The 17,718-nt window shown below is 34.3% G+C and overlaps 1 protein-coding gene across 9 annotated transcripts in view; it reads left to right on the top strand.

Moving 5' to 3' along the window:
- Positions 1 to 17,718, top strand: part of pcdh15b (protocadherin-related 15b) — a 311,541-nt gene that overhangs the window by 69,034 nt on the left and 224,789 nt on the right. The window contains exon 1 of one of the 9 annotated variants that reach the window (XM_069188942.1): positions 17,231 to 17,529. The exons of the other annotated variants lie outside the window; for them this stretch is intronic. The gene's annotated coding sequence lies outside the window, so the exon portion shown is untranslated. Of the gene's footprint in view, positions 1 to 17,230; positions 17,530 to 17,718 lie in introns of those variants that run through there. 9 annotated transcript variants of the gene reach the window in all.

The following is a 17,718-nucleotide window of genomic DNA, read 5'->3' as shown; positions in this document are numbered from 1 at the left end:
TACTATTTTACTGTGTAAATGGATCTTTTTCTTCACTTGTATTTTTAGGTGCCTTACATTTTGAAGGTGATGTTGATGAAAGTATTGCATTACTACAGTGATTTAAACTAACTTTATTTGAATCCTGTCCCACTGCTGCTACTGTCATGTTTACTTAAGGAGGTTCTTCTCTGTCATTGCTAAATTTATTCTATTTAGACCTTTTTGCCATTCATGAAATTAAGACATCTTAAATTTGAGATTAAAAGACACGGGGTATGTGTCCTAAAGTACTTGAAATACATTTATTAAAATGGAAGTTCTTGAAAACCCAGAAAATCAATGATTATTCTTTAAAGCAGAGGTTCAAACTCTGGTCATTAGGGTTCAGAATTTGGCAGGTTTTTCTGTGTTTCATTAAGTTATAAACAGCTCATCACCTGGAAAAGAAGTTAAACTGATCCAATTACAATTCAGCTGAGCCAAAGTATCCATTCTCTTTAGCATTAAGCGGCTAACATTTTTTTTTTCCCTCAGGATATAGAAGTCTCTTATTTGTAATTCTCAACAGTATATTGTATTGTACTATCCTCAACCAAGTATTGTTATTTGCTTATATTTGTTTATGTGTGTGTTAAAATATGCAATTCATTATATACGTATACTCTTATTTTTTTTCCCTTATTTTGTGATTGTTTCCTAATAGAAAGTCAAATTACAAACACAAACATGCCAGATAAATGAAAATTCAGTCCTGTATGGCAGGACATGAATGTGGACCGAAGAACAATTCACAAAGAAAAGATTATTTCTGGCATAAAAGAAAACAGAATTGGAAGACATGGTTTTAAGAAAATCTTTCCTTTGTAACATGGACATGATGCTCTATTCTAATAAGACTGAATTAGAATATAGTAGGTTTATTCCATGCTGAAAAAAATAAGAAAGAGAACACAACATTTCGGCCATGGAGCCTTCTTTACGTGTTCTTCACAGGTCTTCTTCACGGCTCCATGGCCGAAACGTTGTGTTCTCTTTCTTCTTTTTTTTCAGCATGGAATAAACCTATTACTTGTTCCTTTTCAGCCTACGAATGCTGACGCAGCTACCCACCTGAATTAGAATATGTTAACCCTTTCTTTATCTGAAACCTATCATTAACCCTGACCCTTACTACTACTGTACAAATCCAGCCATTCAGAATGAATGCCAGCTAATGCAACAATTTGCAGCACAACATACTGCACCACAGTTTTTTTTAAATATTCTGTTGTCAGACTGCCCTGTTTTATAAATCCTCCTGGCGGTAAATCCTTAATGTGGCATGTGGAAGCATTTAGGCTGTCACCAGAAAATGCCTGGTTTTAAATCTTGGTCAATGCTGAGCTCCATAAGATAATCTTCTTCCAATTATAGAATTTAAGTTGTAAACTGTTTAGACTTTTATTAATTTTAAACTTTGTATTACAGTATGATGACCATTAAATTAATTTAAAAAAGAAAGTAGGGCTATTAAAAAGAACTCGGAGTAATATAAAAAAATGTATTATTATACTACTGCTTGTTGTGAGTGTGATGTGCTTCTTTTAGCACTATCAAAATTTCTATGAGCTTTGAATGTCTATGAATGTCATGTCTTGGAAATTGCTAAATGTTTCCAAAATATCCACAAGATTCCATATTAATATTCACTGTCAATGGGTATTAAAACAATACAACTTTTTTATTTTTACAATAAAAACAACTACAGTGTTCTTCTTATGTATTCTTAGAAAAAGATAAACATTATAGCTTTTTATAAAGTACTGTAAAATACATAAAATCTCTATACAGTTATACAGTAACAGTCACGTCAAAACTTTTCCAAAATAACCACCGTAAGTTACCTAGTTAAAGATGATGCATAAAATGTTTCTGAAGATGGTGGAATACTGTATGTACTTTGTTTTTTTATATTTAGCTACCACTACTATCTACTGTACATACATTAGGTATATACAGTATTATGTTATACTTCTATTGTTTTTATTTTCAGCTACCAGAATTTCCTTGTAAAATCCCATAGTAATATTCCATATTAAGCGGATTTTAACTTGCACAGTAGAGAAACAGATTAAACAAAGCAATCGTTCCACTAACATCTAATGCACCTCAAGAGCTGCCTATGATTGTCGTAGGCCAGTGAATTACATAACGCAACACACCGCCTTACATTTGGATGAAATACTGCACGTTCTGCGTGGCTGCATCTGTATGTGAGATTTGTACATGCAATATATATTTTTTATATATAGGAGATACAGCTGCACAGGCTGACCAGGCATGCACTCTTCTGAATCCAGACACACAGTGGCAATGTGTACAACTGTACTCGCACACTGCCATTAATCCCCTCCTCCCTCTCCCTGCCAGATCAACAGAACTGAACAACAGTACAATAGCTACAGCTTTGCTGTAGCCTGCAATCTAGCAGGTAATTCATTATTAGAAAACCAAACTTGAAGAACTCCTTAAATGTGTTTATTACTGTATTCAAAACCATTTACTGTGACATTATTATCTTGCTCTCTTCTGAAGCTTCTGCACAGTTTGGCTGCTGTGTTACTGATAGCCTTTTTTTTCTGTTCTGCACAGATGAAGCTTGGAGCAGTTCAGAAAAGAAAGTGAATTTTTGATTGTCTCAGAAGGGTGTAAAGTAATTTTATCAAATGAACGCCCCCAAGCTTATCCGCCAAACAAAAGAAAATACTGTAGGTGATGTCATGAACAAACAATACATTCTTTCACAAAGGTCTTTAACTCCATGCTATACTGTAAATCTTTAGCATTGTGTTGTGTGTTGCATCTTTAACTGTTGCAGTAGTGCTATAGATTGCAAAGCCAAGAGTTTTTCTTCATGCATACTGTATATAGTTCAAATATCCATAACAGTTAAGAATGTTACTATGTAAAGGGAAAAGCAGTGTTCTGACAAGCTGTTTAATGCAACAAACTTTTAATGCAACTTATGCTGCAATATTTTACCCAGACAATAGTTTTTTATGAAAGCAGTAAAATAAAAAAAAAACACAGTGTAACCCTGTTTACTGTCAAGGTGAAGAACTGAATTGATTTAATGAAAGAACGCCTACTTTATTAAATTTCAGAGCATTTTTATAAGCATTGCCTTCTTTTTTATTGCTGCCCCCTAGAGTTTATGATAGGCATGGATGTATTTATAGACATCTAGATGAAATGTACAGTTCTGTTAATTTTCGTGGAAAGAAGAATGGTAACATATTTCTGTTAAGAACAGATATTCTTTGGCTTCTCTGTTCTAAAAATCTCCATTAGACAGTTTAAGCAAAGCTGAAAACTAAGAATTTATACATGTCTTAAAATATTTTCTTCTGAAATTTTAATTTCTTACATTCTGCTACTTAATTTCATTTTTTGAATAAGACTGGAATAAATTTAAACTTAGAGATATGATATGATAACAAAATGATAATTCAAACAATGTATGAAACAAATTCAGGTTTGACATTTAGAGCACATTGTACAATATGTACACTCCACTATTCCTTGGGGGCTTTCATTCTAGCAGAAGAGTACAATTAGCAACATTATAATAAGGTAAAGATCTCACATTTCATTTACAAAGCCCTTGAACTGTGAGATTTTGGAAAGTGTGTAGTTTAGCAGCAGAATTATGCACTAGGGTGAAAACTAGTATTTTGTTAGGAGATGTGTCTGGCAGATTTATAAAAGTGATTTAATTAGTCCTAGTATAAGTGAAAGCCTAGAATCCTAGATTATTGTGCATAGATTAGACTAAAGTTTAAGGTCATGTACAGTATAGCCCTGAACAGACTTGCTGAGGGCTGCCATTGTGTCACTTCAATCACCCGGGCTATACTGTATTTTGGCCTGACATCTCTTTTCAAGGTAGATGGACATTGGATAGATTTGAACCCTGCGATACAACAGAGTAAGTGAAGCAATAAATGTGCCATACCCTTGCAGTCAGGTTGGTTTAATTTCTCAGTTGTTGTACAGTTTTTAAACCTAAACTGCCGTTTTTTCATGCGTTACTAGCACAGATATTTTCTAGTTTTCTTTCTAATTCATTTAAATCAATTAAATGAATTTTAATTGAAGGATTTGCATGAAGGATTTGCCTGATTGTTAGCATCTTAAAATCTGAGTGATGTTCACACAAAGCCCTAGAGGCTGATATATGTGATTGTATGGCCTATGATCTTCACACTTATATTTGACATATAAAGGAAGCTTTTATACTGGAAGGAACTTTTTTCATTGGAGGCACTGTGACATATCAGTAATTTTAGTACTCCACTCATACTGTACAGTATGTACTGTTGCCATAATCCTGAATTTTAATTTACCTAAAGAATTACGTAATCAGAATAATGAATTTCATTTTTTTAGAATAAAGAATTCTGCTTTTTTTAAAGAATGTTTTCAATTTTTTCAAGAATACATTCTTACTGTACCACCATACATTTTTGTTTCACTGGCCCAGTTTTCTTTTCTCTTGTTTTGCAATGCTTGGCTGTCACCAGCTCTGTCTTTCCTATCAATGAAAATTAACATTGTGCCCGAAGAAAATAGACTGAACACTTAAGCTTGTGAATCCTGAGAGCATTGTTCATAAGAAATTCCTTATAGAAAGTTGAAACTGTCAGATACTTAATGCAGTTTGGGTAAAGGCAAAACAAATAAACACAGCACTTCTCATTAAGGGGTTGGAATGCAAACTGAATTCCCTTTTCTCCAAGCAGAATTTTCAATTTGTTGTTAAAAATGTAAAAGCTATGCAGAGGCTGTTTTAAAGAGCAGTAGTGTGACAACTGTTCTCTTTGTGAACCAAAAACTTTGAAGGTCTAATCTTCTCGTTCTTGTACATGTGGATGTGAACAGAGGTACTTTATGATCAGTTTTTCATTTTTGATGGCCATTCAAGGTCTTTGGTGAACCTTGAGAACCTGATTTATGCCAAACAGGATGATTCTTGTTATCTAACCCCTTTCTTTCAAACCACAAAGTATGGTTTATCTAATTTTTATGATCTCTTGCAAAAGCTTACTATACAGTATGTAATGATTTCCTATGGCTTTCATCTCTATGGCAAACATTTTCTTATTCTTGTGACTTTGGATCATGCTACGTTTCAACTAAAAAAATAGTTAAAATGCTTGTGACTTTCCATTTGGTATTCCAAATTATGCAAGAGCAGACTGTGATTATACGAAAGGTGAATGGCAGAAGGAAGCACTTGGTTGGCTGTGATAAAGCTTTTTGTAAAGAACTACGTTTATCACAATTTGCTGTGTATGCAGTATGTTTAGTGGCTGATGTGGAAAAAGTTTATTTTGAAGCAACAACTTTTGGAATGAAATTCGTGGAAGGTTATTACAAATGAAGCTCAGTTCCATTTACAGATATACTGTAGGTCATGTTGACCTTCTTTTTATTGGCGCTGTCACCTGTAATTAGTCTTATTGTAGTGTTTTGTGCACAGAATTACAGATTAACTATAAAAGTACTTTTGTGTGCAGGAACAAGAAGGGTTCAATTCACCCTTAAAGAGTAATTGATTACTTTGGCACCAGCTGGGGTTCTTAATTAAAACGTTAACGAGATCTCTTAATTGGATGATGAGACTTGTTCCCCCCTTTACATAAGGTTTTCATTGCCAGTGTACTAATTTTCAATTGAGTATGTCTCTGGAGTGTTTTTCTTTATGGATTCTTATTATAAGGAAAGACTTATAGTTCTAACATAATCCAGACAATAAAGGTAATTCCGAAACAGGGATTTTACAGATTGTTATAGACAATTCTTACACATTGTTGTAGACAGGCTGGAATAAGTACAGCAAAATAATTAATATCCCCTCCATATGCAGTATATTCATATAGATTTGGCATAAATACAAAACATTTAAGATTGAAATTACACCTATGTGAAAAATATAAGGCCCGTCTTCCCCTCTCCACCCACCAACACAGTCTCTGCTAATAATCTCTCATGAGTCTTCTCGCCACTGGTTACAAAAGAAATAATATGCTCTTGCTATTGCCAGAGGAATGTAAAAAACCCCAAGTCTTCATTGGACATTGGGAAAAAATAACTCAGTCTTATCCTTGAGGGATCCCTCCGAAAACATTCGACAGGACACTCTATTCTCCATGTGTTCCAATTATAGGTCTTTCAGAAAAAGCCAGTTAGCACTAACTGAGATGACAGTTTATTTATGTGCACAGCCTCTAGCAATTGAAAACCAGAAATCTGGCTTTGAAATTTGTGATATAGAACAGTGCACTTCCATGGATTGGTACAGTACTGCACATTGCACTGACAAATGCCCATAGTATGGATAGGTAGTCCACTCAGATATTTTTTATTAAATCATAGGTGTAACAGGGAAGAACATGAAATGGATTTGTTGTTTATTAGAAATGGAAAATATTGTCTTAATATGGAGAATTGATGGAATTCAAGAAGTCACCAGAAAGCAATAACTTTCATTCAATACAGATCTGAAATTGAGTTGAACCTGAAGCCAACTGGTGATTTTTTAATGCATTCTCTTCTATGCAAATTAACATACCTGTAGTAACCTTAGATAGCATCATTTTATCAAAGAGAAACATATCTCTGCTTAAACAATGATGTACCTGAGGTGTCAAATGTTATTATAGTGTTGTATGAATAAACTGTATTTTATCTTAAATTGGTATCTTTAAACTGTATTCAGTGAAGGTTTTGTTTAAAATAGTTTTTATTACTGTTTTGATTAATATTTCCATCTTGATATTCCAGACAGAAAGCTTGTAAGTATTTTTCTCCCGATGATTATTCCATTACAATAATAATGTACACAATTTAACTGCATGTATCTCTGTGTCTATTTTGTTTATCTCTTTCTTATAGAAAGAACGATTTGTTTTCATTTTCATTTCAAGGCATGTCTTCTTACATACAGTTACTGTTTTGATGTTACTACGCAAGCTTTGATGTCACTAATACATGCTGAAGATTTCTGCTTGCTTTTTTCTCACAAGCATAAACAAAAGCGTATATAAAATACAGCTATAATGCAAGACTGATTCTAGTAGCAAAGGCTACACTTAACACCTGATTTTGCGTGGGGAAGACATTTTTAAAAGGTTATAAACATAACTATTTTGTTTGGCTGTATTTCATTTGTACCATAGTATAATAGTCTCCTCTAGGAGAGGTTTTAATAGGTATATAGATTTAGATAAACCATTTAGATGTTGTGTTAATATACTGTACAGTATATTACTACTGTATAGATAATTATAGTGATCATAAATAGTTTATATTCCATTAAACTGTCTTTAATAATCAATATCCAAGTAATAACCCTTTAAGCAAATGCATTGCTATTTAATGGCCAGCATGTTTCTATGCATTTGTCAATGTGTTCAAAATAGTTTATTTTTTAAATATATTTGTGCCTTATGCATACTCTTTTTTTATTCCTTTTCTTGTTGACGTTTATCAGAATTCCAAAATATGTCACTGGATTCTTTCATTGAAGTTCTGTTTATTACAGAAAATTGGCTAATAATTATGATGTTTGTATCTTCAGTGAGTTTACCTGTCAACATCTGTTCTGACACACCAGGAATAGTCCTTCACATTCAGCATATTGGACAGTTCAACAAGCCAATCTCACCATACAGTTAAGAGTTGGATAAAAATCCTTCAAATGTTACTAAAATCTATTTTATTGAAATGTGAGCAATAATATCCTACATATTCCTGAGGATAAAGTGTTTTTATCTGGAGAATAGGTTCAACCTCTTTTTCTGTTCTGAAAAACACACACAATACTTTCACAATCTAATAACCATCGAAAGAAGTATAACACAACAAAAATAGGTCTCAACCTATATGTGGACTACAAACTTTTTGTGATTCAATAGAGGCTCAGTGGGTCATCACTGAGTTTTACTCGTGTTAGATGAGTAATGCAAAACATGTGGGAAAGGTAATATCAAGCTGATATTTACACACAAGGGAGTCAAGACTTTTAATACTGGATCCCATACTATTTTACGATCATTCTCTTTTCCTGAGATATGAATGATTCCATGGTAAAAGATTTTTTGACAGGCAGAATGGCATTTATTTTAGAGACATTGTAAGAGGGCAGTAGATTCAGACAAGATGGGGATCTTGTCCGAAGCACATTCCCTAGAGATCAATGACTATCTGTCAACAGCTGACCAATTGAAAGGCAATAATAGCTTGGATGACATTTAAAACCAGGAAGCTGAGGCTTCCAGGTTGGACTTCAACCTCTGCTACAGTATGTGCTGTACCAGAGGAATAACAGAGAGAGTAGATGAGACCAACATATGAGCCCAATGACATTAAGTATGAGAGAGTTTTTTGGAGAAACTTTAGTCATGGATAGAGACTTATGTGTTTTGAAGCCAATAAGCAGCTTAGCTGCCCACCTGTGTGATAGAAAGTGGCTGAAAAAGTCTAATTAGGAGCTCAAAGAAGAGCTAGTGTTTTGTTTTATATTTGATTATAATTTCTCCTGCACTGTAAATAAGAGCACTGAATTTTTTTATCTTATGGCTCTCTGTTATGCCCAAACTGACTTATTTAATCACCCCACTATTTAATGTGTGTTTAAAAGAGTCATACAATGTAAATAATGTATCCAAAGTCTTATGTGCATTCTTATCAAGACATTCTTTCTTTTTTCTAATTGGAATAGCATTTTAAAATTGCAATCCTGCTGCTTTTTCTAATATAATCATTCAAATTTGAAGAACAAAAAGAGATCCCTACCATGGGACCAGACCTGCGTCAATGTTGTGACTCCCTCGTGTGTTCATTTCAGTGTGATTCTGCCTATCCCACATATTTTTATTACCCAGCCTGGACTGTTAAAAAAACCTTGATGACCCACCAGGCTCCTGTTTAACATGTATATATATACAGTTATGTGACAGATTCTGAAGCTAAATCTATTTGTGTGTGCTTTTAAGTGTCTGTCTTATACCTGTTTCAAAAACCATTGGCCTTGTGTTATAGCCCCCGTCTATGTATAAACCGTCATAACACAGAAATTGTTAATAGTCAAATTTAAGATTTTTCCATAAAATCACTTTTATTTTCATTCACATCTGAAACAAGTGGTTAACATGGAATTACCCTTACATTCCTCAATCTGGTTAAAGAAATGTATCAGAATATTTGAGGGAACTATAAAATGCATCTAGATTGTCTTACGTATACGTATACATATAATCTGAAAATATTTAATTTTTGATTAGTTAACCAATGAAAACATTCTTATATAATGTTGCCTACTATCCTAAATGGAAGTGGATATCCTTTTCTACTGAAAAACATATATAATACAGTTACACAACAAGGCTATAAAAATATCCATATCATTATGTGTAAGATAAAGAAATTAACATTGGTTCAATGATTAGAGCTTGAAAGCACTAGACTGCAGATGTCGCATACAGAATAATTTCTTCATTGAGCAAAATGTACATAATATTTACTGTTCAAATTAATTTGGATTGATGATACTGGTGTACTTGAACAATACAAGTGCATATACAGTAATAACATTAACATTAACATCACTTTATTAGCCCTATACTATGCTGATTTTATTTTAAAAACAATAATCTCTCATACTGAATTTCTATACTTGAATAAAAATATTCTAAAATAGAATTTAAGGAAGTGTTTGGTTTTCGAGTTCAAACTCAGCAACAGCGCTAGACCTGAGTGGAGTTTTTTTTAAGGGAGATGAAACAGAAAGCACAAATGACCTACAGTTGTACCTTATTACAATTCTTGTTTCCAAATAACGTATTCATTACTACTGAAACAACGTCCATTGTAATGCAACAAGAGAAGTTATTGAGAATAGTATAACTTAAAATAACCTAAAGAAAAGACTACATTTACTTTGCTTTTCTTCTAGTCTGTCAAATCTTTTATTGCCTGTTTGTGTTCTGTATGCAATTGCATTGTTTCTTAGGAGGCAGGTATATAGGCTTACAGAAAGAACAGCACAGCCAATTTAGTGTCGCCTTCATACAAAATGAATGGGTCACCCAATTGTTTTGGGGGAAAAGATCATGTTTGTGTGCATGTTTCTGTATTTGTTGAAAGTACCAAATGTATACTTCTGGAAAAATGGTTGGAAACAAAGGAAAAAAAGTGTGTATAAAATATAAAGTGTCCACAATAGATTGGTATCTTTTTTGCAAAATTGAAATGTTAACTACAAACAGCTCAGTTAGAAATCCATACTGTCCAAAAATGCCATCAAGTTCCTGAAAGCAAATGTTTTTATTTGATAGGTGATGATCCAGTAAAGCTCTTGTGAACAGCATTCCGCCAAGTGCAGGAGGAAGTGTATTTTCAAGAACAGTAAAATACACATTAAAGAAAAATAGCCTCAATGGGCATGTAGCTGCTGAGAAATCCTTGCTGAGGAAAGAAATGTAACAGTGGGATGATCAAGAGTGAAAACAGAGGGACTTTGCAGATGAGTCTGAGTCAGAGCTGTACGGCAATAATCAACAGCAGTTTTTTTTTTTCAAAGCCACTCTTGAGAGTAATATAACAGTCAGTATACAACAGCCACAGTGAGTTATGAAGATGGATCAATGCAATTATGGGACATCCTCTCAGCCGATTGTGCCAGGGATTTGCATAACATTGAGAGTACTCTTACTACTGAACTTAGGCAGAATCTGGATCCCGCAGTTACAGTGGGAATGGATGTCATAGGGCAGGGATTCAACTTTCAACTTCAGCCCAAATGTACCCCAAACACCAATGTGATGAATAACTATTTGAAATCTAAAGAAGCTGTTGTGAACATTAGAGGCCAAATAGGGTTATATATGCTGCAAAGTGCCACCAAACAACTTGGATGGATTGTGGGATGTATTCCGAGTAATGCAGAATTATTTCATTATTAAACAGTATTTCATTAATGAATTGTACGGCTCCAAATGACAACCAAATGTTAAGCTCTGTATAAAGAGATGTTAAGACTCTGTATGAAGCATGTAGTCTCCATACCAAAGGCGTATTCACTGAAAAAATTTAACATTTATCAAAACAGTCTTAACATTTTCTGTAATAATGCCTACATATTTTACAGATTTTAAGCATATTTGCTTAAAATAATTAGTATAAAATATTGCATTTTCCAATGTTTCCATAACCATTTGTAATACCCCACCTACTGCACTGTTCAAATGTGTACAATGGACATATTAATATGCAATGCACTGATGAACATTAGAAAGTGAGTTCATCCATCTTGTTCATTTGGTAGTGAATTTAATAAATGAGTCTAAAAGTTTGGCCACTGATTTCTTTAAGGAATCAATTGAGAGAAAATGCTTGGAGCAAAGTAAAGGTAAATTTTAACTTGCCTACGACTTAGCCGACTGAAGGAGAACCTGCTTCAGTCTGCCAAAGACCTTACACAGGGATGGATATTGTCCAAAAGCACAAGGAATGTCTTTGACTGGCCCCATCAAGCTTGAATCTAATAGACAATCTGTCTGTCTATCAACAATCCCCAACCAACACAACAGAGCTTGAGCAAGTGTGCCAAGAACAAGAAGAATGGGCAGAAATGAAGCAATTGTAGTGTGCAAATAGAGACATATTCAAAATTACTCACCACAGTAATTGCTGCCAAAAGCGCTGCTTCTAGGTATTGACCCAGGAGGATGCAAATGTATGCAATCAACATTTCTTTTTTGCTTTGCAGTTTGTGCTGATACAGTATCTGACTTTTCACCCATGAAAGTAGTCCATTTGAGAATTCAAAGTTTCATTAAAATGTACATTATTTTTAATTCAACAAAACTGGACATCATGACTGTATGTTTTTGGAAAGTACTGTACCTGTCCCCAGGCAGACATATCTTGACACTGCAAGTGCCTTTTTAGAGCTATTAAAAATAATTATGTGGAACGCTAAATGAGGAAATAATGGTATAGTACAAATTAGTTAATGTGTATGGCCTTACCTTTGCCTGCCCATAATGGATATATTAGACTTTCTCTGCAATATATAAAAAGTTGAAGGGAGAGTATCCTAGCTGAGCTCTCATCTCCTGTACTGAGTTGCTCAGTGTCTTAGTGGGTCATTAGATTTATCAGCTGAAAAGTAGAACTGGGCAGATAAGAATGTTCCCTAAGTATTAATCCTGCTCACTTCCATCTTGGCTTGACTTTAGAGACAATGAATTGGGAATTTATTGTTGAAAAAACATTTTGGAATTACTCTACTTATAAAATTAAGATCAAGAAATTGTAAAAATTAGACAGGACAAAAAATAAGCAGGACAACAGATGTGTAGTCTAAATCATTTATTGGGAATAACTAAACAATTACTGACAATCACTCTATGCGCTCCAGGAAATGAACATCTGCTTTGCAAAAATATTTATTTCCTGGGACGTCAGGAAAAATATCTGTTACGTATATTATTAATACCACAATAGTCATTATTTTCTTTTTCAAATATTGCTGTTGACTTTGCAGCTTTAAAAAGCATTGTAATTATTAAAAGAAACATTTCAGTGATTGGAGGATTCAACAGTTTCTTGACTTTGTACATTTTGCATTTATTAGAATCAGATAAAAACGTAATTAATTTTCCTTCAAGAATGAAACACTATATAGGTAGAGCAAGCAGCCAAGTATCTCTTCAGTGGGTAAACAACTGTTAATACTTAATTACATATTATATAAAATAAAATAATATGTAACAGTGTCTCTATTAGGAGATTTAAGACATTATGTATCCATCTATCCATTTTTAACCAATTATCCAATACAGAATCACAGGGGAGCCAAAGCCTAACAAGGCAAGCAGCGTGCTCAAGGCAGGATTTACTCTGGATGGGACACCAGTCCAACACAGGGCACACACTTACAGTATACTAACACTCATATGTTGAGACCAGGGCCAATTTTCCCAGAACCCAATTATCCTATGTTAATAGGTTTGTATGTCTTTGGACAGTGGAAGGAAACTGGAGCACCTGGCAGAACATGGGGAAAACAAACTCCAAACTCAAAACCCAGGCAAAAAGCACCCCAGAAATTGAACCCAGGGGCCCAGTGCTGTGAAGCAGCAATGCTAATCACTGTGCCACTATGCTGCCCATGTTATACTGTACAGTATATCATATAACACAAATTCAATAATAAGAGGAATTCATTATTTTTATGGCTTTACAGTATATAGTGCAGCAGAAAATGAGTTTGGTGGAGTATATTGGTCTCTTTCCATTTTGACTAAGTTAAAATGAGTACAATTAGCAAGCCACACAACAATTTAATTTTGTGTAAAAGCACAGCTTGACAGAAATATTTCTAAACCTTCTAATGCTAATACAGTATTTGACATTTAAAACCTAACTGAGCAACAAATAACTACTGTAGCTTATTATGTAGTAGTCATCTAACAGGCTGATTGCCAATGTCACACCCCCATACATTTGAGTCTAATTCATGAACACAGCACTGGACAGTTGACGATCTTACATTAGGACAAAACGTAATACAGCTCCTCTAACATTTGCCTCTCAATCATGCACTCAGAACTGTGTGGTTCTTAAACAATTTTATGAGCTATAATAGCTTACACTCTATGTATACTGTATATGAACAAGCACTTTATCCTGGTGTAGCTTGAATTGTAATTAGTTGCCTGTCAAATACATTTTTTTTCAACAGAATAAATACCTTTCTAAAGTCTCTGTTTTCACCTGATTTTTGTTTCCATTTTTAATACTCCTCATGTGCAGGTACATACTTTGATTAAACACTTTAATGAGATGTGACTTTTTTAGAAATTCTACATAATTCTTGGTTGCATTTTTATTAAAAGGTTCAGTTTGGGACTGCAGTACTCTCTGTGTAGTTTGGCTGTTCTCTCAGTGTCTGAGTAGTAGGCTGGAATACTCCCACCTACATAAAATACATTAAATGGTATCTGTCAGTTGTCCCTGTGTGTTTGTCCTGGAGTGGACAACTATCCTGTTCATGATACAGTTCTGCTTGATCCCTATACTTTGGGGATAGGCTCCAGGTTATCACAACAATTACCAAAATCATGCAGCTTTCTGAAAACAAAGAGAAGAAAAATCCTCTCTTTTTACTTCTTATTTAGTTTTGCCAGCCAAAATGGACTTTAGTGACAGCATTTCTTTCTTTACAGCTGCTTTAATTTATTCTTCAATTTTGTATTTATCTAATAAAGTTTTTTATATATATATATTTATTAAAATTAGAAATAACTCTACCCCTTGGACATAAACTAAAAAATGCTGAAGTTTGTCTAATTTGTTTTAGTTTTCAATAAGATATACCATATTATGTTGACTTACAATGTCTTCTACAGATAATAAAAAACAAATGTACTGTAAGTATACAGTGAAAAACATTTGCAGTATATGGAACACAGGGGACTGATGTATTTTGTATTGGTTTATTTTTTTCATTATGCTCTGTTATCAACAAAAAGTAGCTTTTTAGATTTGTCTTTCAGACACATGATATCTACAGTAGTTAAGCATGAAAAACAAAGCCCTAATGTGTTAATAAACGGAACTTAAACTTTGTTGCTAATTATATTTCTTCATTTTTTATTACATTTCCACAATGGTAGGACACATAGTAACTTCTCTTTCCTGGTTGGTTGTAAGAATCCTTACTTTTTGTAGGTGCATACAGTACAGTATAAAACATTTTGCTGAATTCCAAGTAGAACATCAAACACCTTGTGTGAGGTTGCATTGGTTTTCAGTAATTTCCTGTTGTGTGTTTCTGATGATTCAGGAAATTTCCATTTCCATTTTTTAATTGGGCTTATTATCCGTAACTTCACAACCACTAATCGTTTTGTAGTCATCTCTTTGAATAGTTATTGGCTTGGACTAGTCTAGGTATTGGCTTTTTTATTGTGATGTCTTTTCTCTTTCTCCACACAGTCATGCACATGTTCTCTCACACACACACACACACAGAGAGAGAGATAAAGGCACAAAGTGCAACTCCTCTTAATTTATTGTTCACATTCTCTATGTTCTGCAAATAGAAACTCTCTTCATCAAGACTAGATTGACACAAGCCTTATTGTCAGATACTGTACAGTATGAAACAAATGCCTGAATATTGTGTTTTTATAATTAGATCAACTACAAAATTATTAGGCAAGTAATAAAAAGGTAAAGAAATGTAAGGGTGGATAGTCAGAAGCACAGAATTTAAAGCAATAGGTGGTATGCAAAATTGTACAGTATAATGCATTGTTTTATGTAGCAAATTTGGGTTCTTGGGCTTGTGCCCTCGCCACTCCCGCCCCAGTTCGCCCCTCACCACATGGGCTTGAACCCGGGTCTCCAGCGTTGCTCAACAGGGGTATTGCTGGCTAAGCTAAAGAAGACCTTCCTCAGCCTGTCAGCAAAAATCCCTGATAATGCGCAGGGGCGTATTCGTTACAATAATATTATGTCAACATTTTTGGTCACCACTTTATGGAAAATACTGTATACTGCTGCTCTGAAACCAGTCCAGTGAAGGACAACCATATACATTTTGGAGTTTAAAGGAATATTCTACACTAAAAGGCTGAAAGGACTGAACCTTTTTACTCTTGAACAGAGGAGACAACAAATTCAGCAGCCTCAAAGGCACAGACAAGGTCAACCCAGTGGACTTCAACAGTGAAATAAACCATAGAACACAAATACAGGACAGAGCAACAGGAATTACTGTACTTTACCTTCTTAACCAACCAAAATGGTTGAAGGAAAATTGAATTAGCTACTCAATCCTTTTGTTGAAGCCTGTACATTGGCATCTTTCATTAAATGTTTGGTGACGTCCTTGGATCAATTAGCTACGAATTACCAAATGCATATGACAGAATGAATGGTGCCATCTTTTTTGTAACCCTTCTTATGCTCTTCTTATTCATAAATGAGAAAAAAAAGTAGTAAAAAAGAGTAGATAAGCCCCACTTCAGCTACATTATGTTTAATAACTGGCAGATAATGAAAATAGTGCAGAGGTTAGAAGAGCAGATTGAAAGGACTTTAGAGACATGCTTTGTGACCATGGTGTTGTCAGAATATCTCTGATCTACTTCTGTAAAACTTTTTCACAATCATGACACACGAGTGGATAATTAATCAAAAACTGCATATGGGAATTGATGTCCAACTATGTCTGCTTTTGAGTATTTGCATGACTAAATGTAACTACAGTATGTAAATGTATCTGTCACAATTACATCTACAGTAAATAAATGCTTTTCTGTTTCATTATTTTTATTTACTGGCATCTCGTATTAAATAGCCCTAAGATTCTCCTTTGGGGTATGGTATGTTTTTAATTAACCCAAACAGTACTGTGTTTTTTCACACTGAAGAACAAACATATAACGAGATGCTCGATCAAACTCCAGTACTGTACTGTAGGTGCTATTTGATAAAAGTGAAAAGATGTCATGAGTGGCAGAACTCATTACGTCTGATGGTCAGTTAGAAATCCTTGGTTTTCTGAAAACAGTATTATTGAAGTTAATACCGCTGAGTGGCCAAATGGACAGACAGTATTCCATGCTATATCACTGACTTACTGTAAACTCAAATTACCAGTATTTACATCATAGAAATACTGATACACTTTTACTATGTTGTTGATTTTCACTACTAATTAATTGAATGCCAAAAAAATCACACACATTGCACACATATTGACGGTTAAATGAGTGCAGTGGAATGGTGCACTGTGATCTGAAAGGTGGTTTATTTTACTGTAAGGAAAGTAAATTATTAATGTTATTTTAAATATATATATTCACACTACATGTACGTGCATACTGTACATGTATACAGTGTACAAGATGTAAATGTTTTATAAATCATAAACTGTACGTGTATAATTTTATTTCTAATAATAATTAATCTGTGTATTTACGGGATATAAAATATTAATCAGGCTGGGGGGTTCACCCCCAACAGTGCTAACTTCCCGACAGATTACTCTGATGTAGGGTAATGCAGATTTACACAGCTTTACCGTTTCTGCTCGGCATAATAAGATTACCGCTTTCACGTCATGTACTGTTGCTTGGACGTCTGGTCAATTTGCTTACCCACTGACATAGTCCCGGAGAAGGAAGAGTAGTGAGAGGTCTGATAAATGTTTCTTGGGTTCGGGCACCTTTTAACAAGAATTGAAGTGAGGAGTTCTTTGTCACACGCGTGTTTTAGCTCCCTAGCCTGTCGTCTGAATTTGCTGCACAAGGGAACTAATTGCTATTGCTGAGTTTCCATTTTTCCGTTTTTAAAATGAAACAAATCGAAGACAGAGGGCAGTAGAGTCCCGATTTCGAGAGATTGCCTAGGATACCTTTTATACTTAGAAGCAGTTTCTATCTAAGACTATCCGGGTAGGATTTGCAAGGATTTGAAGATAATATGGTAAGAGCTGTTTTTTTTGTATGTTTAATCTTAGAAACTGAAAGCGCTTGGTGGATAGTGTGCATCAGTGTAAATACTGAATAATCTACAACATTTTCCCCCAAAAGACCAGTTTTGACGTAAATGCAGTTTTCGTCCCATTGATCTGATACGTTTCTGTATCACCAGGAGGATACAAATTACAAGAAA

This window comes from Lepisosteus oculatus, chromosome 4, assembly GCF_040954835.1.
Source record: "Lepisosteus oculatus isolate fLepOcu1 chromosome 4, fLepOcu1.hap2, whole genome shotgun sequence".
Taxonomy (NCBI): Eukaryota; Metazoa; Chordata; class Actinopteri; order Semionotiformes; family Lepisosteidae; genus Lepisosteus; species Lepisosteus oculatus.
This window is presented reverse-complemented; position numbering and strand designations above follow the sequence as displayed.